We start from the raw sequence: 26,176 nt of genomic DNA, 5'->3' as shown, positions 1-26,176 counted from the left end.
ATTTTCCAATTTTTGGCCACCACAAAGAGCGCTGCTATGAATATTCTTGTACAAGTCGTTTTCCTTATTATCTCTTTGGGGTACAAGCCCAGCAGTGCTATGGCTGGATCATAGGGCAGACAGTCTTTTATCGACCTTTGGGCATAGTTCCAAATTGCCCTCCAGAATGGTTGGATCAGTTCACAACTCCACCAGCAGTGGATTAGTGTCCCTACTTTGCCACATCCCCTCCAGCATTCATTACTTTCCTTTGCTGTCATGTTAGCCAATCTGCTAGGTGTGAGGTGATACCTCAGAGTTGTTTTAATTTGCATCTCTCTGATTATAAGAGATTGAGAACACTTTCTCATATGCCTATTAATAGTTTTGATTTCTTTATCTGAAAACTGCCTATTCATGTCCCTTGCCCATTTATCAATTGGAGAATGGCTTGATTTTTTGTACAATTGATTTAGCTCTTTGTAAATTTGAGTAATTACACCTTTGTCTGAGGTTTTTATGATTATCATCATCCTCATTATTAAAATTGTTTATTTTTTCTGTGACTTGTTCTTTAACCTACTCATTCACTAAGCTTAAGTTGTTTTAGTCTCAATTGATTTTTACTTTGTGTTTCCATGGTCCTTTGGTACATATAATTTTCATTGCATTATGGTCAGGAAAGGATGCATTTCATATTTCTGCTTTTCCACACTTAACTCAAAGATTTTCCCCTAGCATATGATCAATTATTGTAAAGTTACCATGTAATGCTGAGAAGGTACACTCCTTTCTCTTCCCATTCAATTTTCTCCAAATACCGATCATGTTTATCTTACCTAAGATTCTCTTCATCTCCTTGAGTTCTTTCTTATTTATTTTTTAGTCAGATTTATCTAGTTCTGAGAGGAGAAGTTTGAAGTCTCCCCACTTATCATTTTGCTATCTACTGCCATCTAGAACCCCTTTAGCTTTCCCTTTAAAACTTTTGATGCTGGAACATTCTGGTGCATATAGATTTAATATTGATATGCTTCACTATCTATGATACCATTTAACATCATTTCCCTGCTCATCTCTTTTAATTCAATCTCTTTTAAAGGTTTTAATTTTGCCTGAGATTGTGATGGTTACACCGGCTTTTTTTTTTTTAATCAGCTGAAGCATGGTATATTCTGTTCCAACCTTTTATTTTTAATCTATCTATGTCTCTCATCCTTAAATGTATTTCTTATAAGTAGCATATTGTCCGGTTTGGGATTTTGATCCATTCTGCTATTTGTTTCCATTTTATGGGTGAATTCATCTCATTCACATTCCAAGTTATAATTGCTAGCTGTATATTCTCATCTATTCTATTATCCCTCGCTGTTTGCCCTTCTTTCCCCCTGTTTTTTGACCTATCCCTCTTCAGAAGCCCAATTTCTTTTCACCATTACCTCCCTAATCAGCACTCCTTCTAAGACTCCCTCCTTTTCCCCTCACTTTGCTCCCCTATTTCATTTTTTTTTAAAGGACTTTTGATTCTAAGACAGAAGAGTGGCAAGGCCTAGGCAATGCTGTTATTTCCTGAGCCCTACTTGGTTCTTCCAATGCCTATAAATCCAGGGCCAGATGTGGTCCTGACCTCCCTTCCCACCCCAGTCTGTGAGTGACCTTGGGATCATTGCATTGCTGCTACTTCAAGCAAAAGTTTTTACTCCTGGGTAGCTCCCAGGTGTCTCTGAGCACCAGCTGCCTCTCTGTCCTGAAATCACAGCCAGGGACTCTGATCTTCTGGGAATGACCATAGCCATCAGGGACCTCACCTCTCAGCAACTGTACTCACCCAGATGTGCTCACTCCTCCCCTGAAGTCATAGCCTGACCCCAACGGGTGGTCCATTCCACACACCTAGGGGCCCCCCCAAAATCTTCTCCTCCTCAGTTGCCCAACCCTCATACAATGGATGGGTGGTTTGGCTGCCACCTATTCAACTGCTCCCAGGGCCTGTTGTTTGTGGATGTTGTGGTATTTGCCCAGTGGTGTTTACACTTCAGGCAGAGTTTGTGGTGGGATTTGGAGAGTGAGGTAATCTCTCTCTCTCTCTCTCTCTCTCTCTCTCTCTCTCTCTCTCCTCCTCTCTCTCTCTCTCTCTCTCTTCTCTCTCTCTCTCTCTCTCTCTCTCTCTCTTTCTCTCTCTTTCTCTCTCTCTCTCTCTCTTTCTCTCTGTCACCATTTTCTCACTCTAATATATATTTTTAAATTGTATTGATGTCATCTGTTTCTTGCATTACCATGGTATTCCATGTATGCCACTCCTCCCCATCCCTTTTTCCTTTCCATAGATTCATCCTATATGACCAATAGTATTTTATTAGAGAAGGGGGAAAACATCAGCACAAGTGATCCCTAAATTAAAATAAGTCAGAAACATTTGCAAAGTGTAAAACCTGTGGACCTCCCTCATTCACCACAAGGGGTTAGCTTGGAGGTGTCTTCTGATGTCTCACTTGATCGTTCTACTTTCCTTACATTTCAGTTTTATTTTTTGTGTGCCATTCTATTTATATTATTATAGTTACTGTGTATATTATTTTCTTGGTCCCTGCTTCCTTTACTCTATATCTGTTCTTACTGATATTCCATGCTTCTCCATATTCAACATATACATTCTTAAAACAAAACAAAACAAAACAAACAGAACAAAACAAAAAAAACCCACCTCACCTCCTGTCAAAAACAGAAGAGCTGTAAGGGCTAGACAATGGAGGTTAAGTGATTTGCCAAGGGGACCCAGCTAGGAAGTGGTTCAGTCCAGATCTGAACCCAGGACTCTTATCTCCCAGGCCTGGTTCTCTAGCCATCTATCTTCCACCCCCCACCCCCCACCTCCATTATTTCTCTCAGCACAGTAATAGTCCATTACATTTATTATACCACAATATGTTCAGCAATCGCAGATCCTAATTGTTGGAACCTGCTTTATTTCGAATTATTAACTATCACAAAAAAGTGCTGTTATAAATATTTGGGAGTACACGGAAATCCACCCCCCCCACCTCCCTTTATCAATGACTTTCCTGAGGTATATAGAAAAGAATGGAGTCTCTGCTTCAAGGAATAGACAGTTTTGACACTATTTGCATACTTTGAAATTGCTTTCGAATGTGGTTCTGCCATTTTCACAATTGCAACGTGAATACATTAGTGTGCTTATATCCGCACTGCTTCCAACATTGACTATTGCTAATTTGGGATGTTTCTTTCAAATTTTTCATTTTTTTCAATTTGCCAGACATGAGGTGCAAACTCAGAGTTTGTAAATTGTAGTATTTTTTCATGTGGTTCTAAATACTTTGCAGTTCATTTGAGAGCTATTTGTTCACATCTTTGGACCATTTATCTATGGAGAATGGAGAATCTATTTGTTATGTATATCATATGTAGATATGTTGTATTAATATTTTGTTATTTGTTTAATAACAGATATTATATAACAGATCATGATGATGCAAAGATTTTTTTCCATTCAAACACTTCCCTTCTTATCATAGATGTTTTCATTTTTGTTTGTGCAGAGGCTGCAGATTAAAATCACAATCATGCTTTAACATTATTACATTTTTTTGAGTTCCCATTTTTTCTCCCTATCTCCAACCCCTCCCAAACATCAATTATATACATGAAGTCATACCAAACATTTCCATATTATCCATTTGTCCAAAAAAAAAGGGGGGGGCAAGGAAAAGAAAGAACATGAGAAAATTATACTTCAATTTATACTCAGATGGCATTTTTCATCCTTCGTTCTACAGAATTGTTTTGTAACTATCATTTTCTTGATTAAAGTAGCTAAGTCTTTCGCAGATGAAGGTGATGATGATGATGATGATGATGATGATGATATTGTTGTGAGTGTGTGCAATGAACTGGTTCTGCTCATTTCACTTTGCATCACATCATATATGCCTTTCAAGTATTTTTTTCTGAAACCATGCTTCTCCTTATTTATTGTAACACAATAGCCTTCCATCAAAATCATATATCATGATTTGTTCAGCCATTCCTCAATAGATGGGCATCTTTTCAACTTCCAAATCTTTGCCAGCACAAAAAGAAATGCTATAAATATTTTTTTACATATAGGTCCTTTTGCTTTTCCTTTGATCTTTTTGAGATACAGACCTAGTGGAGTCACTGCTGGATCAAAGGATCTGCATAATTTTATTGTCCTTTGGGCACGCTTCCAAATCGTTCTCCAGAATAGGTAGACCATTTCAAAACTCCACCAACAATGCATTAATGTACCTATTTTCCCCACATTTGGCACTTTCCTTTTTTGTCATGTTACTCATTCTGATAGGTGAGAGGAAATGCTTCATCATGGTTTTTAATATGCATTTCTCTAATCAATAATGATCTAGAGCATTTTTTCATGAGTATTGAGAGCTTTGAAAATTTCTTGTTCATATCCTTTGACTATTCATCCATTGGGGAATGTCTCTCTCTCTCTCTCTCTCTCTCTCTCTCTCTCTCTCTCTTCTAAATTTGACTTAGTTCCTTATATACTTTGAGACCTTTATCAGAGAAACTATCACACCACACACACACACACACACACACACACACACACACACACACACACACACTTCTAATTTTGGCTTCTTTGCTTTGATTCATTTTGATTTGTGTGATCATCTCTATCTATCTCTTGACTGGTCATCAATGGATCTGACAGGGAAAGGTTTTGATGCTCCCTAATGTCATCATCCTTTGTCTAAAACTTGTACCTATTTTGATCTCATTTCTGTCTAGGGTATGGGTTGTTGGTCTATGCTTAGATTCTGCCAAACTGCCTGTATTTCCTAGAAAACTTTATCAAATAATGAGTTCTTGCCCTAAAGGTTGGATCCTCAGTTTATGGAAACCTAGGCTAGGTGAGTATGATCATTTTATCCTGTGTAACAAGCGCCTAATCTTTTGATTCTACGGATTCACCACTGTGGATTTTGGGGAAAGGGAGATGGAGTTGGCTTGCTTCTTCCAAAATGTCTGGCTTAGCCAGGAATATTCCATCCCACTGCAATACCATGGTTTTTTTTTTTCAGTCTTTTCCACGGCTCAGGGCTCTGACGGGACAAAGGGTTATTCAGGAAGCCGACCATCCAGGGGAGACTGGGAAGTGGCCATTTCCCTTTCAAGGTGATGACAGTGCTCTGGTTCCTCTCCCTGGTGTGTTTGAGTTTCTTGGCAGCTTTTGGAGGCCTCCCAAGAAGGAGGAGGGGGGAGGGGAAATCGCGGGAGGGTGGGGGGGGGGAGAAAGTAGGAGAGGGAGGATAGCTATGCAAATATTGAGCAACGCCTGGGGCAAGGGCTTCTGGGTGTCGAGAGAGAGTGTCTTCTTGGTCAAAGAAAGTGCTCCAATCTTCTGGGAAAAGCGTGTTTTCTGCGGTGTTTTTAGGCAAGGGCTGCTCGCTTTCAAAAGGCTCGGGCGTGTCGGGCTGTTTTGTGTTGTGAAGGTGGTAGCTGGTTGCGGGTGACGGCTGTGCAGTGTTTTTTGTAGTCGCCTTGTGTGTTAAGGGTGTCGTTGTGGAGGGTGTCGGTGGTGGGGAGGGCGTGTGGTTATCGCTTCTCGGCCTTTTGGCTAAGATCAAGTGTAGTATCTGTTCTTATCAGTTTAATATCTGATACGTCCTCTATCCGAGGACAATATATTAAATGGATTTTTGAAGCAGGGAGTCGGAATAGGAGCTTGCTCCGTCCACTCCACGCATCGACCTGGTATTGCAGTACTTCCAGGAACGGTGCACCTCCCTCCGGGGACTAACATTTCTGTACCAAAGAAAGTTCCGAAACCCACTTCTCCAGTACCACGTTGTCCTTTGAGTTTTCTCTTTAGAGCGGGATGTGGGCTAGGGCATCTGAGCAACTAGTAAGTTTATCCTAAGGGCCTGCTTAAAAGCAACTTTGGAGTCCTCAAACCGAGTAAAGGATTTTAATCCCAAAATCCCGACAAACCATCTCATGCACTCATGAGCAGCAACCAAAAAGCACTGTCTTGAGCGAGTGCCCCTCGCAATCGGAGGGAGGCTGGTAGACTCTAGGCAGTGTGAAATCAGTCGTAGAGCTCGAGTTTCCTTCCCTCACACCATTGCTCTTCTGTACACGATGTTTTCCTACAAAATAGCCAAAGCAGCAACGATTGAAGTCCAGTCAGACTTTTTGTCCTTCTCATCCAAAAGATGTTTACAAACATGCCCAATCATGACAAAAGCTTAGGAACCTCCTGACAAACCAATCCCTCGGCTATCGACCCCATGAGCAGCCCCATTTAAGGGCACTGGTGATAGATAGGTGATGTGCTTGAGGTACGCATTGCATACGTCTTGTCTACTCGTCTTCCCGCCAATGCTTTTTGTTTGGTTTGCTACAAGAGTGGTGGGCGATAGTAGGAAGAGAAATAAACCTTGACAAATGGACGTGAACTCAAGAGTGCCCTCAAAGAAAGTGTGTTGGAAACTTTGTAGTTTTGCGGAAAACACAGGACGGGCAATGCACAAAGAGACAGCAACCACAGAATGCGATCCTGCCGAAAAGCTTCCTACGGGGACAAGCCTGATTTTTGGAGACAAAAGAATCAGGGAGAGCGCGAACGCAGTCCCCCACTACCACAAATTATGCAGTCGAGTTTCCCGCATTTGGGGAAATCGCAGGGGTCAGCCCATCCGGAGTGCAATGGATAAGCCTCGCCCTGGGGAAACCACCTTCGTGATCATGGAATCACCCCTGCCAGGTAAGTATGCTCTCCCTCCACACGCGCACACAACCCTTACAAACGCACGCACTATAAACACATGGCAACTGCACACCATTTCCACTTCACCTACAACAAACAGCAGACGGAGAAAGCAGAAAGGATTCCATCATTTCAAACCACACGACCACACTAAATCCCCCCTCGACCCACAAAATCCCCACAAAATCCGTGGAGTTCACAGAGAAAGTCCTCCAATTCCCGCCATCAAGACTACTCATCTACATACTGCCTGCCTTTGGCTCAGGACCCTCACCCAACCTGCCCTACACCGCGACAACCCCGACTAACCCTCAGTGTCTCCACGGGAACTTGTACCGGCAGAGGACCCGGACACTGAAGTCCATATTGGCTGTTTCCTCGGCCTAATGGCACCAAACCATTTTCCAGCTATGCCTCCTTTACCAACTTTCCTTCCTTCCTTCCTTCCTTCCTTCCTTCCTTCCTTCCTTCCTTCCTTCCTTCCTTCCTTCCTTCCTTCCTTCCTTCCTTCCTTCCTTCCTTCCTTCCTTCCTTCCTTCCTTCCTTCCTTCCTCCCTCTCTCCTTCCCTCCCTCCCTCCCTCCTTCTCTCTCTCTCTCTCTCTCTCTCTCTCTCTCTCTCTCTCTCTCTTTCTTTCTCGATCAGAATTTACAAAAATTAAAGTGACTTCTCCATTCACCTCTGTTTCCAAGTCACACTTTCAAGTCAAGCCTTTCCCAAAAACCCATCTGCCACCCACCCGACAAACATAGTTTTCTGACCCAGTCACTCCTCCCCCTACTCCATTCTCCATCCCCAGCTACTCTAGTGCCTCCCTTTGCTGCTGGAATAAAACAGAAATTCTTCTGTTTGCCCTTGATAGCCCTGCACAAACTCTCCCCAACCTACCTTTCCCGTCAAGCCTTACTCAGCCCCCCCCCCCCCCCCCCCCACCGGCCTTCTTGTCCTCTGTTCACTTCAGCCAAACTCCCCTTCTTGCTGCCTCTCACACAGGAACCTCAATCTCCTCCTCGGAGTCTTCTCTGGGCTGTCTCCCTTGAGACATGTCTGCCATGGCACTCCCTCCTCCTCTGCCACTCTTTAAAGTCCCTGGTTTCCCTTCAAGACTCTCTTCAGGCACCACCTTCCACATAACACCTGTCTAGATTCTCCAGCCCAAGTGCCCAGCCTCTCCTGATTTTTTAAATTACAATTTGGTTTTACTATGAACTTGACAAATATGAACATTTCCATATACCAACACAAAATGACAGAGCATTGCCTGACACACCCTGAATTACAGTATACTTTGGGTTTTGTTTTTTCAAAGAAGGTAAATTAACTCAGTATGCTTCTCTCAAAGCTTGTTCTCTATGTCTATGCTTGCATATAAACTTGTCTTTTCTTTCTCTGTAGCATGCATGTTAAATTGTTTCATTGATGCTTTTTCTTTTCTCTCTGGTAACACTACAAGAGGCCCACTCCGTCCTCCATCAGAAAACAAAGCCATCTCTTATAACACCTAAACCGATTGAATCAAAAACAATTCTCTCTCACCCCATTCATTGGGCATGTGGAAGCTTCTGACTCATTCTCCACCTCTCTGCTGAGAGGTGGGAAAACCCTCCTTTTGTTTTTAGTCTGTGTATGACTATTTTTGATCCTATTGTCTCACATGATGTATGTAGAAACGTGTTCCTTAGGACATTGCTTATTGAATATGACTAGAAAGGAAATGAAACTGATCCCCCCTCCCCCATCTCTGTAAGCAAACACACACAAACAAAAGGAATGATAGAAGGGAATGGGGATGGGATTTGGAATCTGAGAATCCAAATTCAGATACCAGTCCTTCAGTTACTGGCCAACTGAAGACATTAAGAAGTCCCAATCACCAGGAGTTTAGACCCCACAAACTTCTGGGTTCCTCAAAGACCACTCCAAGCACCATGATCTTCACCACCATGCCACTCTGGAGACTAGAGATGACCTCATCTGATGGAAGCTGGTAGGACCACATCCAGGGAAGCTATGATTGCATGTCCTTGCTATTCTAGTGTTCCTCCTGTGAACTCTTCAGTGACTTAAGAATGCTTCATTTTCTCCCAACATTAATGGTGAATTTAGAGAATGATGGTATTAGAGCCTGCTCCAGCAGTTCCCCAAATTCTCCATCTCAAGAGATTCTTGGATGAAGTGATGATATCCTTCCCTGGCTTGCAGCTCAAAAGAGATCAAGGAGGGAAGCACTCTTAGGCACAAAGGCATTGACAGCAGATTTTGGGTGGAGTGGTGACAGAGAACTATAAACCAGAGAATGCTCATCAAATGGGGAATGGCTGATCCATTCATGTCTGTGTGTGTGTGTGAGAGAGAGAGAGAGAGAAAGAGAGAGAGAGAGAAGAGAGAGAGAGAGAGAGAGAGAGAGAGAGAGAGAGAGGAGAGAGAGAGAGAGAGAGAGAGAGAGAGAGAGAGAAAGAGAGAGAGAGAGAGAGAGAGAGAGAGAGAGAGAGAGAGAGAGAGAGAGAGAGAGACAGAGAGAGAGAGAGAGAGAGAGAGAGAGAGAGTATGTGAGAGAGAGGAGTATGTGAATCAAGGTGGTATGATCTTGAGCAGGAAAGGATCTTTTGGCCCATGTTAGGAGAAGGTCCTCACTTTTCCGTGTAAAACCCCAAGGTTACATAGGTGGTTAGTAGCCCAGGGGAGATTTCAGTGGTGGTTTGGGGACAGCAAGTCCAGTGGGCTTTCTGCTCTTTCAAAGTATCACACACACTGGCAGTCATGTCTCACTCTCACAGAATGTGTCACTGAGGTTGTCCAAAGTGACACTGCCTCACATTATTTTTATTCAATTAGTGTTTAATGTGCACAGACTTTCAGTAAGTTAAATATACACATGATTACATTTAGATTCTTTTCAGAATTTTGAACGTTAGATGGCAGTGTCACCCGGGTCAGGTTTGTTGTGTGACATCACTAAGAGGTGACTAGTATGCAAATGAGAAGCCTTCTGGGCCTGTTTGGTGTAAGCAGTTGGTCTGTGTGTGAAAGAAGAATTTTGAGGACGGGAGGGGCTTTTTGTCGGGATGGTGGGGGGTGTTTGTGGAGTGTGTAGTTTATGAGTGTGTAGTTGTAGTAGTAGTAGTAGTAGTTATTGTTGTTGTTGTTGTTGTTGTTGTAGTAGTGGTCGTCGTCGTCGTGAGTGTATGGTGTGTGTGTTTGTAAGGGTTGTGTGCGCGTGTGAAGGAGAGCATACTTACCTGGCAGGGTGATTCCATGATCACGAAGGTGGTTTCCCCAGGGCGAGGCTTATCCATTGCACTCCGGATGGGCTGACCCCTGCGATTTCCCCAAATGCGGGAAACTCGACTGCATAATTTGTGGTAGTGGGGGACTGCTTCGCGCTCTCTCCCTGATTCTCTAGCTCTTCAAAAGCAGTTCCTTTTCTGTTCTTCTCAGGCTGGTTCTTCTTTCTCTAGGACAATTGGCCTGCTGCCCCAGTCCTAGTTTTTCCCCTAATGCGGGTTCCTGCCCCTTTGGTTTATTCCCAAATGTTGCTTCTAGATGTAATACCTGAATTGTGTGTGTGTGTGTGATTATCCTTATTTATTCCTCCCTAGCAGGAGTAGTCCTCCTTTCAGATGTCCTTCTCCAAGAATGCTTAGTGGTTTTGTCCTTGGCTGAATGGTACCAGGATTACCAAATCCTGGACAGCCAAAAATTAAAGTTTCAGTTTTAAACGTCGTCGTCGTTCTTTTTAACAACCATGGTTTAACACCTGGTAACACTTTCCTCATTGGAGTCTCCTCGGATCCCCCCAGGGGACGTCAAACTTGTTAGGTAGTATGTCGAGCTTGATAAGAGAAAGGGACACTAAGAAGAGAAATAAAAAGGGGAAAAACAACCCTGCATTCCTAAAAGAGTCAACCAAGAGTTCAGAGCACACAAAATGCAACCTAAAAATCTCTCTTTAGGACAGGAAGATTATTTCCGGGAGGGAGGTGCACCGTTCCTGGAAGTACTGCAATACTAGGTTGATTGCGTGGAGTGGACGGAGCAAGCTCCTATTCCGACTCCCTGTTCCAAAAACCCATTTAATATATTGTCCTCGGATAGAGGACGTATCAGATATTAACTGATAAGAACAGATACTACACTTGATCTTAGCCAAAAGGCCGAGAAGCGATAACCACACGCCCTCCCCCCACCACCGACACCCTCCACAACGACACCCTTAACACACAAGGCGACTACAAAAACACTGCACAGCCGTCACCCGCAACCAGCTACCACCTTCACAACACAAGACAGCCCCACACGCCCGAGCCTTTTGAAGCGAGCAGCCCTTGTCTATAAAAACACCGCAGAAAACACGCTTTTTCCAGAAGAATGGAGCACTTTCTTCCACCAAGAAGACACACACTCTCTCTCTCCACCACCCAGAAGCCCTTGCCCCAGGCGTTGCTCAAACATTTGCATAGCTCACCTACTTTTCCCCCATTTCCCTTTCTCTGACATTTCTCCTGCCTCCTTTTCTTTTTCTAGCGCCTCCCAAAAGCTGCGGAGAAACCCACCTCTCTGAAGAGGAGTCAAGGCGGCGCCCTCCACCACCTTGAAGGGAAACCGGCATTTCCCAAACCTCCCGTATTCTGAGTTCTGCAGTTCCCTACATTTTTTAAAACCTTCGTTTTCTTCACCCTAATATACATATCGCGACTGTTATCCCTTGTGCTGTCTCATCAGTGTATGGGAACATGCACATGAAAAGCACCCTGAAATTCAACTTAGTACAGTCACTATGTATTAGGCCCTGAAGTATTAGTTGGCAGGAGGAGAGGTAAGGAATATAGCAAGATATGACACATGATGCCTTCCTTCAAAGAGCTAGAAAGGATGGAATCACCCCGAAACATAAAGAGAATATGAGTCAAGGTATAATTCTTTTTTTCTTTAAGTTATTTTAATTTATTTATTTAGTCCATTTAGAACATTATTCCTTGGTTACAAGAATCATATTATTTCCCTCCCTCCGCTCCCTCCGCCCTTCCCGTAGCTGAAGGGCAATTTCACTGGGTATGACATGTGTCCTTGATTCAAAACCTATTTCCGTGTTGTTGGTATTTGCATTAGGATGTTCATTTAGCAGTTTTTTTCTTCTGTGTTTCTACTCCCACAGTTTTTCCTCTGAATGTGGACAGTGTTCTTTCTCATAGACCCCTCCAAGTTGTTCAGGATCACTGCATTGCCACTAATGGAGAAGTTCATTACATTTGATTGTACCACAGTGTATCAGTCTCTGTGTACAATGTTTTCCTGGTTCTGCTCCTGTCACTCTGCATCACTTCCTGGAGGTTGTTCCAGTCCCCATGGAATTCCTCCACTTTATTATTCCTTTGAGCACAATAGTATTCCATCACCAACAGATACCACAATTTGTTCAGACATTCCCCAATTGAAGGGCATCTCCTCATTTTCCAATTTTTGGCCACCACAAAGAGTGCAGCTATGAATATTTTTGTACATGTCTTTTTCCTTATTATCTCTTTGGGGGTACAAACCCAGCAGTGATATGGCTGGATCAAAGGGCAGACAGTCTTTTATCACCCTTTGGGCATAGTTCCAAATTGCCCTCCAGAATGGTTGGATCAATTCACAACTTCACCAGCAATGCATTAATGTCCCTACTTTGCCACATCCCCTCCAGCATTCATTACTTTCCATAGCTGTTATGTTAGCCAATCTGCTAGGTGTGAGGTGATACCTCAGAGTTGTTTTGATTTGCATTTCTCTGATTATAAGAGATTTAGAAAACTTTTTCATGTGCTTATTCATAGTTTTTATTTCTTTAACTGAAAATTGCCCATTCATGTCCCTTGCCCATTTTTCAATTGGAGAATGGCTTGATTTTTTTTTTTGTACAACTGGTTTAGCTCTTTATAAATTTGAGTAATTAGACCTTTGTCAGAGGTTTTTGTAATGAAGATTGTTTCCCAATTTGTTGCTTCCCTTCTAAGTTTGGATGCATTGGTTTTGTTTGTTCAAAACCTTTTTAATTTGATGATCATATTATTCATATCAAAATTATTGATTTTACATTTACATCTCTCCCATACTGTCCTCCAATTTTCCCAGCAGTTTTTATCAAAAAGTGGGTTTCGGTCCCCAAAACTGGGATCTTTGGGTTTATCATAGACTGTCTTGCTGAGGTCATTTACGCCAAGTCTATTCCACTGATCCTCCCTTCTGTCTCTTAGCCAATAACAAATTGTTTTGATAACCACTTCTTCATAGTATAGTTTGAGATCTGGGACTGCAAGTCCTCCTTCCTTTGCAGTTTTTTTTTTTCATGATTTCCCTGGTTATCCTTGATCTTTTGTTCTTCCAAATGAACGTTGTTGTTGTTGTTGTTGTTGTTGTTGTTGTGTGTGTGTATGTGTGTGTGTGTGTGTGTGTGTGTGTGTGTGTGTGTTTTTAATTCCGTAAAAAAGTTTTTTGGTAGTTCAATGGGTATGGCACTAAATAAGTAAATTAATTTGGGTAGGATTGTCATTTTTATTACGTTAGCTCGTCCCACCCATGAGCAGTCAATGTTTTTCCAATTGTTTAGATCTAGTTTTAATTGTGTGGAGAATGTTTTGTAGTTGTGTTCCTATAGTCCCTGTGTTTGTCTCAGCAGATAGATTCCTAAGTATTTTATTTTGTATAGGGTGATTTTAAATGGAATTTCTCTTTCTAATTCTTGCTGCTGAACTGGGTTGTAGATATCTAGAAATGCTGATGACTTATGCGGGTTTATTTTGCATCCTGCAACTTTGCTAAAGTTGTTGATTGTTTCAACTAGCTTTTTGGTTGATTCTCTAGGATTCTTTAAGTAAACCATCATATCATCCGCAAAGAATAATAGCTTGGTCTCCTCATTGCCAATTCTAATACCTTCAATTTCTTTTTCTTCTCTAATTGCTACTGCTAGTGTTTCTAGTACAATGTTAAATAATAGAGGTGATAATGGGCATCCTTGTTTCACTCCTGATCTTATTGGGAAGGCTTCTAGTTTATCCCCATTGCAGATGATGTTGGCTGATGGTTTTAGATATATACTGTTTATTATTTTTAGGAAATGACCTTCTATTCCTATGCTTTCTAGTGTTTTCAATAGGAATGGGTGTTGTATTTTATCAAAGGTCTTTTCTGCATCTATTGAGATAATCATCTGATTTTTGTTAATTGTTAATTAATTTGTTAATTGTTAATATGGTCAATTATGTGGATGGTTTTCCTAATATTGAACCATCCTTGCATTCCTGGTATGAATCCTACCTGGTCATAGTGAATAACCCCCATGATCACTTGATGGAGTCTTTTTGCTAGTATCCTATTTAAGATTTTTGCATGTATATTCATTAAGGAGATTGGTCTATAGTTTTCTTTCTCTGTTTTTGACCTGCCTGGCTTTGGGATCAGTACCATGTTTGTGTCGTAAAAGGAATTTGGTAGAACTCCTTCTTTGCTTATTCTGTCAAATAGTTTGTATATATTTGGGATTAGTTGTTCTTTGAATGTTTGATAGAATTCATTTGTGAATCCATCTGGCCCTGGGGATTTTTTCTTAGGGAGCTCTTTGATGGTTTGTTCAATTTCTTTTTCTGATATGGGATTGTTTAGGTAATTTATTTCTTCCTCTGTTAGTCTAGGCAATTTATATTTTTATAGGTATTCATCCATATCACCTAGATTTCCATATTTTTTTGCCGTATAATTGGGCATAGTAGTTTTTAATGATTGCCTTAATTTCCTCTTCATTTGAGGTGAGGTCTCCCTTTTCATCTTGAATACTGTCAATTTGGTTTTCTTCTTTCCTTTTTTTGATTAGATTGACCAGTACTTTGTCTATTTTATTTGTTTTTTCAAAGTACCAGCTTCTAGTCTTATTTATTAAATCAATATTCTTTGACTTTCAATTTTATTAATTTCTCCTTTGATTTTTATGATCTCTAATTTAGTCTTCATCTGAGAGTTTTTAATTTGTTCCCTTTCTAGTCTTTTTAGAATGAGGTGCTTCATATTTTCCTCAATTTTTTCATTCTTTTGGTTTTTGTTTTATAGTGTTGTTGTATTCTGGTTTTTAAAAACTGGATTTCATCCCTGGCTTTTTGGTCATCCTTCTTCTGATCTTTCATTTCCTTTGTCTCATTTTCAAGCTGATTAATTTTGGCTTTCAAGACACTATTTTCTTGTTTTAGTTCAAGTGCCTCTGTTTCCAGATGACTTATCTTGCTTTTTAAGTTCTTTTTCCAGTTGTCTTTAGCCTCTCTTAATTGTGTTTTGAATTGTATTTTGAGTTCTTCCAAAGCCTGTATCCAATTTGCTGTGTTAGGGTCCTAGTGGAAGACCACCCCAAGGAGCACATGGCGACAATTCAATTCAGGCATGGGGAAGTTTATTACTAGCAACACTAGGGGAGCCCAATCAAGGGGTTCCAAAGAGGCAGAGGCAGAGTGGAGATTATATTGGTTAAAGCAGTCATAGTCGAGTTACTTGATGGGGGACACCTGGAACATCCTGTTAATGATGTTGGCTAGTTTAGCATAATAGGTGGGTGATGTATGAAAGGCATATCCGGTGGGCGATTGGACAGACATGAAAGGTTTATTGGGTTATTGTATTTAGTGGGTTATTGTTGGCATGCCTAGGGGCCCTGTAGCTCCTGGGGATTTGCACAGAACATTCTGTTGTGGGACAGTCTGTTGTCCCATACAGAGTGAGGGGCGGTTGATTTTTACTGCATAACAGCTGGGGTTTCTGTTTTTTTGCTTGGTGTTCCCTCATCTTTCTCTGTTTCGTTTGCTCTTTGTTCATTGCCTATATAGAAGCTGTCAATTGTAATTTCTTTTTTCTTTTTCTGTTGTTTGCTCATATTTACCCCATCTTTACTCCATGCAGTTGTCTGCACTCTTGCTCCTCTCATTTTTTTGTTGGGTCTGTGATTTGGGGCTTTTCTGTCAGCCTTCACCCTTGGAGCTTAGTCAGCAAATCTCTCATCTTAGTCTGTGGGGGAGGGGTGTTGGAGCTTGAGCTTCCCAACCCTCTGAAGGCTTTGATGGGATTAAGTCCAGTTGGGTTGAGCTGAATGTGCCCCGAGGCCAAAACCTCGCAGGGGCAATATGGAGTGTCTCTGCTGCTGCAACTAGGCTGCCCACTTTGCACTTCTTCTCCAACTGCTTCCCCACTGCCTGTGTTTGACACTCTGAGCCTGGCACAGCTTTGCCCACAAGGTACTCCCTCCAGACCAGCACCCTTGCTTGCCCAGAGGTTCCAGCTGCCACTGGAGGCTTAGTGCTCTAGGTAGGGGAGGGGCCTGTGACCTTCCTTCCCCTTAAACCGGAGTGTTCTCGAATTCAGACTTGGGGGGGGGGGGGAGTACCTTTTAAGTTGAGTCCAGCAGGAGAGTTCCTTGGCTCTGTCTTGTTGTTAGGTTTGATTTTCAGTTCCCTAGAAGCATTTAGTTTGTAATCGGTAAGAAGGGTTTTCAGAGGTCTGATTTTTCGCTGCCTCTACACCACCATCTTGACTCTGCCTTCAGATCTCAAGGTATAATTCTAAACAAAATGCTCTTAGAAGACTGGGGTGGGGGAATGGGGGGGGAGGGGGAGGGGGTGTTCCCCTCTGTAGAGCAGAAAAAAATCCTAATGGAGGAAATGTCATCCAGGTAGGTTTGAGTCTCAAGAAGCACACATAACTGGTTTGGGAGGAAAGGAGAAGTAGACACTGAAGAGCAAAAGAGAATCCCTCAACCCCCTCCCCCCCCCCCCATTCACAGTGATCACAATTAATCAGTATTTCGTGATTAATCTGGGACAATGATTAATGAGCAATTAACAGAATTATATTAAGATTTATAGAAATCCAGTAATTGCATTTTATAGGGGAAAAGTCAAAACCGTGTATTATATCTAGCTACTTCCTCTTTTTACATCATCTAGCATTTTGTAGTAGGGTATGATACATCCAGTAAGTGGAAAGCGTATCAATCATATAACTCATGACTAGACTGATGAGTAGTGAGGGCCTTGGAGATGCCTTAAAGGGGAGATTTTGCCAGTGTGTCAGACCAAAGACCATCCTAACCTCAATAAGAAGCTGAGACACTTCTTCAAGAATATAGCACCCAGATGGAATACTATTGTGCTATAAGGAATGATGAACTGGTTGATTTCCTTAAGAACTGGAAAGACCTACATGAACTGATTCAGAGTGAGATAAACAGAACAATCTAATATAACAGATATTGCTACTAATAGCAATGCAACAATCTAGAACAATTCTGAGAGACTTTTGAGAAAGAATGCTATCCTCATCTAGAGTGTGGCATCCCAGGTATATTATCATCATGAAAGTATTATTGATGAATTGATATTGTAACCTGTGTGCTCATATACCAGACTCATGATCATGTTACTTCTTGATTATTGTATTTCCAAATCTTCAGTCCTAAGGTCAAAAGAATTTCTGGGCAGGACATTAGCTGCCACAGGATCCTAACTACTTCCTTGTTGGACCATGTTCCATACCAAGTCCCATGTTTGATTAACCTCCTCCTCTATGATTATGTGATTTTCAATTGAGCCAATGTTAAATCCTATGTCATGTCACATATTCATCAGCTACCTCCCACTCCACATTCCTCAATTCTCCAATGAAAGTTTGGGAACACCTGCAGATCTCTCTATAACACCATCAAGAGGAGCTTGCACGATGGAGCCCATATTGTTCAACTCTTTGTCTCTGAGTCTTTCTTCCTTTATTATGTCACCCCCCCCCCCATCCCTTCACCCATTTCCCCTCAGTTTCCAATTCTCCTTCTCAGGTGTCCTCCCACAAATATATTAATAAGTGGTTACAGGCAACCCTTCATAGAGAAAGAACTGTGCGACTAGAAATGCAGAAGAATACATATAATTTATCACTTGGGTATATGGGTATATGAGGTGGGGTTTTGGTTTTAAAAGATTACTCTATTTAAAAAGTGAATAATATATTGTTTTGAGTGTTAATACACGTATGATCCAGTTAAAAAAAATAATATAGCACCAAATTACTGCTAGAAAAGGAATCTCCCACCCATTCATCCTAAAGGCACCGTCTGTCCATCCAGCCATTCTAAATGAACCTCTTGGTTCATTGAGATCTAGGATTGCTGGTTGAATGTTGGGATAGGATCTTGAATGATATTTGGGTAATGTTAGGATATAAAAAAAGGAGAAAAACTCTCAATTGTCTTAGGTTGGAAGGATAACCAATGACTCAGCTTTGCTGAGAAACACTGGTCTCTCTCAATAAACCTGTCATTGGCCTGGAGCTTTGCCTAAAAGCTGTTCTATTTCAGATTGACTGAAAAATAACTGTCACAACACTTTGGGTAGATTATGTATATTCATCCCAAAAATCCTAAATTCAGAGTGGAGACCTAATCCAACAAAGACTAGATTTGTGATCTTGAGGAAATGGAGCCTCAATCTCCTCTGTTTAAGTGGAAATAATAAATATGTGAACAAATTACCTTTCTCAGTTTGTTTGTTTTTTTGTAATGCTTTCCAAACTTTAAAGCACAAGATAAAGAATGGGTTCCAGAACCTCTAGGAAGTGGTATTTTCTATCAGAGGATATATAAAATAACCTGGAGGCCCAACTAGACATAAACTTCATAGCAAAATTTTTTACACCAAGTGTTTCTGATGAAGGCCTCACTTTTCAAATATATAGAGAACTGAGTCAAATTTAGAAGATTACAAGTCATTTCCCAATTAATAAATAGTCAAAGAAAATAACAGCCAGTTCTCAGATGAATAAACCAAAGAAAGCTATTATAATCATATGGGACAACACTCTAAATAATGATTTTTATTTGCTGGTCTTTTACATTAAAATTCTCAGGTATCTCCCATCCTCCCTCTCCTCTCTGTATTAGAGAATTTATTATTATTTATAAATGTTATTATTTAGCAATAATAACAAAATCTATCTTTTATATTATTAATAGTAAGTACAATGTATTGCCAATATTACTTATTATATAATATGATAGTATTTATATTATATATTGGAGAAATGTAAATTATAACAACTCTATAGGTGCTCCCTCATGCCTATTAGATTGACACAACAGAAGAGGAAAATGATAAATGTTGGAGGGAATGTGGGAAAACTGGGACACTAATGCACTGTTGGTGAAGTTGTGAACTGATCCATCCATTCTGAAGAGCAATTTAGAAGTATGCCCAAAGGTCTATAAAACTGTGCATCCCCTGTGATCGAACTTCATAATGTCTTTCATTTAGGAATTACATAGCTGAATTCCTTGGCGACCTAAATTAATATATATCAGTCTTTTAAAGTGATTTCCTTGTCACATTGTGACAACATTATTCATCTATATCCATTATTCATCTATATGCAAAGAGATTTTTTTTTAAAGGAAAAGGATGTAGTTGTACAAAAATACTTATAGTGGCTCTTTTTGTTGTGGCAAAGAATTGGAAATTGAGGAGGTGTCCATCAGTTGGGGAATGGCTCGAACCAGTTGTAGTATGTGACTGTAAAGGAATACTACTGTGCTATAAGAAATGATGAGCAGGATAATTTCAGAAAACCTTGGGCAGATTTACACAAACTGATGCACAATGGAGTATAACTAGCAGAACACTGAACACAATAACAGCAATATAGTATGATCATTAGTTGATCATCATAGTGAATAATTTTTGCCAACCCTGGGCTCACCTTAGCAGCCAGAGGCTTAGTACTACGTTCTGAACACACCCTGAGGGAAGGAATAGCTAGCAGAAGATTTGGCCTTAAAATATATTTCTAAAGAGATCAGCAGACTTTTTCCCCCCCAAGAGGAATGATCTAAACAAGGGATGATCCAAACAAGAACTGTATTTTAAAAACGCAGTTCCTTGTTGGTTTCTAGTAAAACTGGTTATCTAGTGGGCAGGGCTGCAGCAGTACAGCCATCTCTCTGTGCACATGCTTTTATGTTCGTCTGAACAAAATTGATTTTGTCACGGTATGAGATGAATCAGTGGATGTTTTGAGATGAGGTTTTGTTAATTCACCATTTTGTTTATTCACCATCATTAGAAACGATTTTGGTATCCCAGAACAAAACAAATGATGAATAGAACAAGCAGGCCCTCCCACCAGCCAAGGATTGGGTTGCAAATAGTCAATAGTCAATCACCAAGCCCTTCTTCCGGCCAGACTTGGATTCCCCTAGCCCACTCACTGAATGACGAGCATTAAAAATGAACTCGGGGTGAGCAATGAGATGCATTTGGGGAATATGGCCAATGAGGAGATTTGTTTGACTTGTCTACCAGTTAACACTTTTTGTTGGTTTGTCTCGTCTTCCCAACACTGAGGGGGTGAGGGGGTGGGAAGAGAAAATAAAACTTTGGTTCGTTGGAAAAAAAAATGAACTCCAAACCAAAATCTGCTAAAGGATTCCCTTGGTCACCTAATTTCACCGTGCACCAAATGAATCGGTTAGAACACAATCACGTTTCATTCCCCGGTAGAATCTCTCTCCAGGGCTGGCTTGACAAAGAACTGAGGAAGTCCCGGAGAGCTCAGTTGCGGGTAGGTGGGACTGCCCCAACTCTCCAGAACACCAGACCGTCGGCTGGCTCCGGGTTCGTTTGGCAACTTCTCAGGGCGCGAGGAGAGACTTGGAGGATGAAAACGAGAAGGCCCTGCGTTGGAAAAAGGAAGCAGACGCTGCTTTGGCTCCTCTTAAAGCAACCGTAACTGCAGGGGAAACAAACATGCTGCTTTTTGGAGACGGAAGAATCAGGGGAGAGCGCGAACGCAGTCCCCCACTACCACAAATTATGCAGTCGAGTTTCCCGCATTTGGGGAAATCGCAGGGGTCAGCCCATCCGGAGTGCAATGGATAAGCCTCGCCCTGGGGAAACCACCTTCGTGATCATGGAATCACCCCTGCCAGGTAAGTATGCTCTCCCTCCACACGCGCACACAACCCTTACAAACACACGCACCATAAACTCATGACGACTAACACTACTACTACTACTACTACTACTACTACTACTACTACTACTACACACACTCGTAAACTACACACTCCGCAAACACATCCCCCCACCATCCCGACAAGGCCCCTCCCGTCCTCAACATACATCTTTCCTACTCGAACTGACTGCTTACAACAAACTGGGCCAGAAATCTCCTCATCTGCATATCAGCCGTCCCTTCCTGACGTCACCCAACAAATCCGATTCACGGGACACCGCCATCTAATGGTTGATCAACCGAACTTGGGTGGAGCCTGGACGTCAAAATGGATAATAGGAATTGGGAGCTCTGGAGAACAATGGCTCTCTTTTTTGATCTATATTCCATGACACAATAACAGCAACACTGTGGAATCATCAACTTCTGATAGACTTAGCTACTCTCAGCAATACAATGATCCAGGACAATTCTGAGAGACTTAGGACAAAGAATGCTCTCCACCTCCCCAGAAAGAACTGGTGGAATCAGAATACAGATGAAAGCATGCCATTCTTCTCTTTGGTTCATTTGGGTTTTGTCTGGGGATTTGGGTTTTAAGTGATTAATCTTGTCAACATGAAATCTGGGGGTCTCTAGATTCCATGTTGACAATCTCTTACCAAAATGATCAACGTGGAAAAGTGTTTTACATGATAATACAGGCATAATTCAGATCGAATTGCTTGCCATCATCTGAATGGAGAATAGTATTGATGTGTAAAAAAAAAACAAAAAGACTGGATAGAATCAGCATGTCATAAAAATACTTAAATGTTTAAACATTTTCAACACAAGTTGAATACAAATAGTACGGTTATTGGAAGGAAGCTGGTCTCCTTCAAGTTTTCCTATTTGTGATGGCAAAGGGTGTGGCACTTGAGAGAGCAGAAAGTCCTCTGGACTTGGAGTCACAGGACAAGGATTGAAATCTTGCCTGGGCCACTCTCTGTTTGATCTTGAGGATATCATTGAATTTACCTGTTGCATATGACTGTTGCATAATGCCCACACTACTAAACTATGAAAATGTGAAATACAGGGTAGGATCCTCTAGTCGAGGTTTCTAGAAATCTTCCTCCACACCAGGTGTTATCAAACTAAGCCAGCAGTTCTGTTGCAGGTACAGCTCAAGTCATAGCTCATTTCTCTGCTACTCTGATGCTATCATTGGGTGGGGGAGGAGAAAGTAGTAGACTAGAGGGGTTGGTTGTTTACAATACAAAGAATAATAAGATAATATTATTGTTGTCTAATTTAAAGCTCATTGGGTGAAAATGTTTTTCTCTATTGTTATAAAACAAAGTTGGAGCAAGAAAGTCTTGGGTTTCTTACAAAAAAGTTTTGTTTTAGAGTGAAAAAGAAATTCTAGTCATCAAAGTTGAAACAAACTATTACTTCTTCCCAGGAACTTGTTTTAAGTTGCATGTTTTTTAAAAAGTCTCAAGGCAATTGTAGCGATTTTCAGGCGTTACTGTAGCCTACAGAGAAACGGGTGAAAAGTGCTGAAGAACTTTGATCCTATGTTTCTGTGAAAGTAAGACTTCTATTTATGCCTTTATGCATGAAGCTATTTCACTTAAAAATTACTTTTGAATGGTTCTAACAAATTTCTACCAGCTCATTAAAAGGATTTAGCAGCTCTCCTTTACAACAGCAGGAAGAAAAGGAGGCTTGATGAGTTTTATCTTCTCGAAACTTTAATAACGAATCGAGCTTATGTCAAAGAATTATTTGGGGGGGGGGTCAAGTATGGGAAATGCAAATGTATAAGAAACATGCCTCCTTTTTTCCAAGAGCTTTGTATATCATGGGAATAATATCATATCCAATCCATAAGAACAGAAGTGCAAAGAATTCTAAAACAAATCTGATCAGGAGATAATTATTTTCCATTTTTTGAAAGGATCAGAAAAAACATTGATGGACCAAGAATCATACAGGTGAGTTTGTTTTGTTGACTTGGAAAAAACACAGAACTATTAAATAGTCAGAAAAAAAAAACCCACTCTAATCAAGGGAAAGGGGTTCAGTGTGATAGTAGGCCTCTACTACACAGAGCTGTGCGCCACACACCTATGCAGAGTCGGAGGATTGAACTCTGGTAGCTCTGGACACTGACCCCTGGGAAAGCCAACAGCACTAGATTGGACAATTTCGAGGAGCCTTTAAAGTTGGGGAGCTTAAATACCTTTCTAGGTGGAACATGGGGGCTGAGGATGAGAGGGACAGTTGATTGACTTTACAATGGTAATAAAGGAAAATGAGGAGTTCCAGACAGGAATAACAGTGAGGGGCTGATGCTTTACAATGGACACAAAAGGGAAGGACCCAGCCTTAGCTATTCCCACTCAAACTACTTTAAAGTCTGAGACTGTGAAGTTGGACTTTCCTCAGGGAGGAACTCTCAGGGGACTAGGTGAAAGCCTCAGGTTTAAATCTTTCTAGGCTACAAGTTTAGGGGTTTCTAGATTCCACGATGACAGTTTCAAGAAGCATTATGGGGGTGTGTGGGCAAAAAGAAGGAAACAGGCACTTTGTTTACATTATATATGTTCATGTGCAGTGGAAAAAAGCCCTAAAGGCAGTATGGAGACATGGGCTTAGGAAATCATATTAATATATGATTATAGACATTATCTAGCTATCCCTGCAGACATTCTCTGAAGATAATGAAGAATTTCCACTTCAGATATGAAAAGGATTGGATGCTACAGAAATTTTACAGGATCAGAACACTGGCATGACTGGTATGATACTGATTCATCAGTGCTGCATAAGAATATTCAAAATAAATGAACAGAAGATAATTTCCGAAGGAAGGTGTCACAAGAGGTGGAGTGCAGGAAAGACAATGTAGAAGGTGGTGGTTGAAGTGAGTCTTGAAGAATCCCCTTTCTCTGTCGGAGTGAAGCTTATAAATTCCAAAGTCCAGTTTTCTTCTCTCAAGATAGATGCAAAAGTTTAGCTTTCTTAACAAGCACTTTTAATTAAAGTGCTGAGCTAAGTAGAGAGGTTTGGTGCTCTCATAAAACACTTTAATTCAAAGGAAAGGATTATCTTGGCACTGTTGTGGCAGAGGAAGTACACGGACCCCAGAATTGTAGGAAGAGCAATTTATTTAAGAGGAGGGCTTAGTAGAAGTCACCTCCCCAAATCTAAGCCCCAACTAAAACCAACAGTCAGCTTTTATATATATATATATATATATATATGCATAAGAGCGAGTAGACTAAAAGGAAGCTGGCTGTTCTTGTTTAGAAATGAAAAGGGGAAAGGCAGTATCAAGGACAGAGGAACAGGGAGGGGAGGGGAGGGGGAGCTGCTGAGATTGGGAGTCTGTGAGAACCAAGGACAGGGTGGAAAAGGAGGGAGTAAGGAAGGGGGAGGGGGTGTATCAGTGTCAGTGAGAATCAGGAACATGCCAGGAAATGTTATGGGGAGGGTTAAAGGGAAGGGTTAAACAAGCTACAGATAAGTTTATTTAACTAAAAGGAAGAGGGAAGGGAAGGGAATCAGGGACTACCTTACTTCTAACCCCACCACAGATATTAAAACCCTAAAATTTCTAAAATTATCTTAACCTAACTAATTAAAGGAGTAATTAAAGTTAGAGTTGCAAAAACAACAGGGCCCAAAGAAATCTCACAACCAAGAGTCCTTCTTTGATCCAGATAGCAGTCTCTGGATGAAGAGTCCTTACAGTATTCAGGAGGGGATAAGGATTAACTAACACACACACACACACACACACACACACACACACACACACACACACTGTCCACCAGTGTGGGGGTAGGTAATCATTCACTCAACTTCTTCTTCTACATGGTCCAATTTCCTGGCAGCTAGAGAAAAGAGATTCTCTTTCCTCCAGAGTCCACCAACTCTCTCTCCAGCAACTGCCTCTGTGTCCAGGCCCAGACCTGGGAGTTCTGAGTGGAATGTTGGTCTGCAGGGTCTCATGCTATCAGCTTGCCCTGTTATGCCCTGCTAGAAATCCCTTACTACAGAAAGGAGGGAGAGAGGAAATGTTAAGTTAGGTAGGAAAGTGTGTAAGTTTGCAAAGGAGAGTGCCAGGACACCAGCAGAGAAGATTCTGGAATTTTGAAGGAAGGATTAGGCTGGAACTGAGGGGGTTAGCGGTCTCTCTGGAGGTATCTGGAGGTTGTGGCTGCTTTGCCTTAGTAGCTGATCTTATCCTTATTCCTGTCCTGCTTGCTGTCTTGTGTGCTGTATTTCATCGGGGAAGAACTGGCTGATCCTGACCAACTGTCTGCAGTGATTGTGAGACCAGGTCTGGGTCCTTTGGGATCCAGGACCTTCCCTGGACCCTACCAAGCTTACCCAGAGCAGTACCTTAATACTATCTAAGGGGGGTTTTAGTTGTAGTTTAGCAAGAACAGGGACTGGGGATTTTCTAGGAAGTGAGGAGAGGATTAGTGTACAACAACCACTCTGAGAAGACTCTCTGTGAAGAGATATTAGATGCCTGGGGTATTAGTTAGAAAAATTGGCTTTAGGGTTATCCCATACCCTTCTAACCTATTCTCTTTAATTAAACCTACTTTCCCATTTTACTGAGTGGTCTTTATGTGATCTCAGACCAGGCTCTGCCCTGGTCAAAGTTTCTGTTAGCCTTTCGACCCACAGTTAACCTACTGGCACTGGCCCAATTCAATCCTTCCTATCACATCCCCAAATACTACCCTTTTACAGTAGGGAAGAGGGGAAATACAGAAAACAGGGCAAGACTTAAAATTCTGCCTCTACAGTACCACCTGGGAACTATTAACTATCCTGGTTCAAAAATTCCAGGACATCTATTGTTATCTCTATCAGTTAACATGGCTACATTTAGAGAAATGTATTATCTTTTAGCTGTTTTTTTGTACAAGTAGAGGAAATTTGTTATTTACCATTAGTTATTCCTGCAGAATCCAGATGGGAAAAATCAACATTGTCAAGATGGAAGGAGGAGTTGTTACCGGCCCTCCTGTCAGCCCTTCAACCAATCATTTTGTTTTCCCTTCTGGACTTTGTTCTATGCTTATAAAAAGGGAGCTGATTCTCCACCTCTGGGTTATTGATCCAAGAGAAAGAGGGAAGGGAGGATATAATGACCCCCCCACGGGAGTCCTATAATATTTACCTGTGGGTAATAACCTGAGGTGGGGAGAGGAGGCTAAAGAAATGGGTGAATGATAATGACTCAAAGGCAGAAGTAGAAACACATGGGGAGTAACGGGAACTCTGAGGAAATAAGAGGAATAAGAGAATAGGTGGGGAGTACCAACCCCTTGATACTCCTAGACAAGAGAGTCTGAACATTAATAGGAAGCTTCAAGGGTGACCACTTCGCTAGAAAAGG

At 41.4% G+C, this 26,176-nt stretch overlaps 5 non-coding genes across 5 annotated transcripts; 2 read left to right on the top strand and 3 right to left on the bottom strand.

Annotated features, from left to right (window-relative positions):
* The first annotated feature begins 5,585 nt into the window (after positions 1-5,585).
* Positions 5,586-5,776, top strand: LOC130454224 (U2 spliceosomal RNA). The gene has a single exon (XR_008911895.1). It is a non-coding gene; the product is annotated as a U2 spliceosomal RNA (small nuclear RNA).
* An 822-nt stretch (positions 5,777-6,598) lies between these two features.
* LOC130454222 (U1 spliceosomal RNA) lies at positions 6,599-6,762 on the bottom strand. Its single transcript, XR_008911893.1, has one exon. It is a non-coding gene; the product is annotated as a U1 spliceosomal RNA (small nuclear RNA).
* Positions 6,763-9,987: 3,225 nt separating this feature from the next.
* Positions 9,988-10,149, top strand: LOC130454223 (U1 spliceosomal RNA). Its single transcript, XR_008911894.1, has one exon. It is a non-coding gene; the product is annotated as a U1 spliceosomal RNA (small nuclear RNA).
* A 582-nt stretch (positions 10,150-10,731) lies between these two features.
* Positions 10,732-10,922, bottom strand: LOC130454233 (U2 spliceosomal RNA). The gene has a single exon (XR_008911904.1). It is a non-coding gene; the product is annotated as a U2 spliceosomal RNA (small nuclear RNA).
* Positions 10,923-20,584: 9,662 nt separating this feature from the next.
* Positions 20,585-20,748, bottom strand: LOC130454169 (U1 spliceosomal RNA). The gene has a single exon (XR_008911842.1). It is a non-coding gene; the product is annotated as a U1 spliceosomal RNA (small nuclear RNA).
* Positions 20,749-26,176: the final 5,428 nt, after the last annotated feature.

Source organism: Monodelphis domestica, chromosome 4 (assembly GCF_027887165.1).
Source record: "Monodelphis domestica isolate mMonDom1 chromosome 4, mMonDom1.pri, whole genome shotgun sequence".
Taxonomy (NCBI): domain Eukaryota; kingdom Metazoa; phylum Chordata; class Mammalia; order Didelphimorphia; family Didelphidae; genus Monodelphis; species Monodelphis domestica.
The sequence above is the reverse complement of the archived record's forward strand: the minus strand, read 5'-3'. Positions and strand labels throughout refer to the sequence as shown.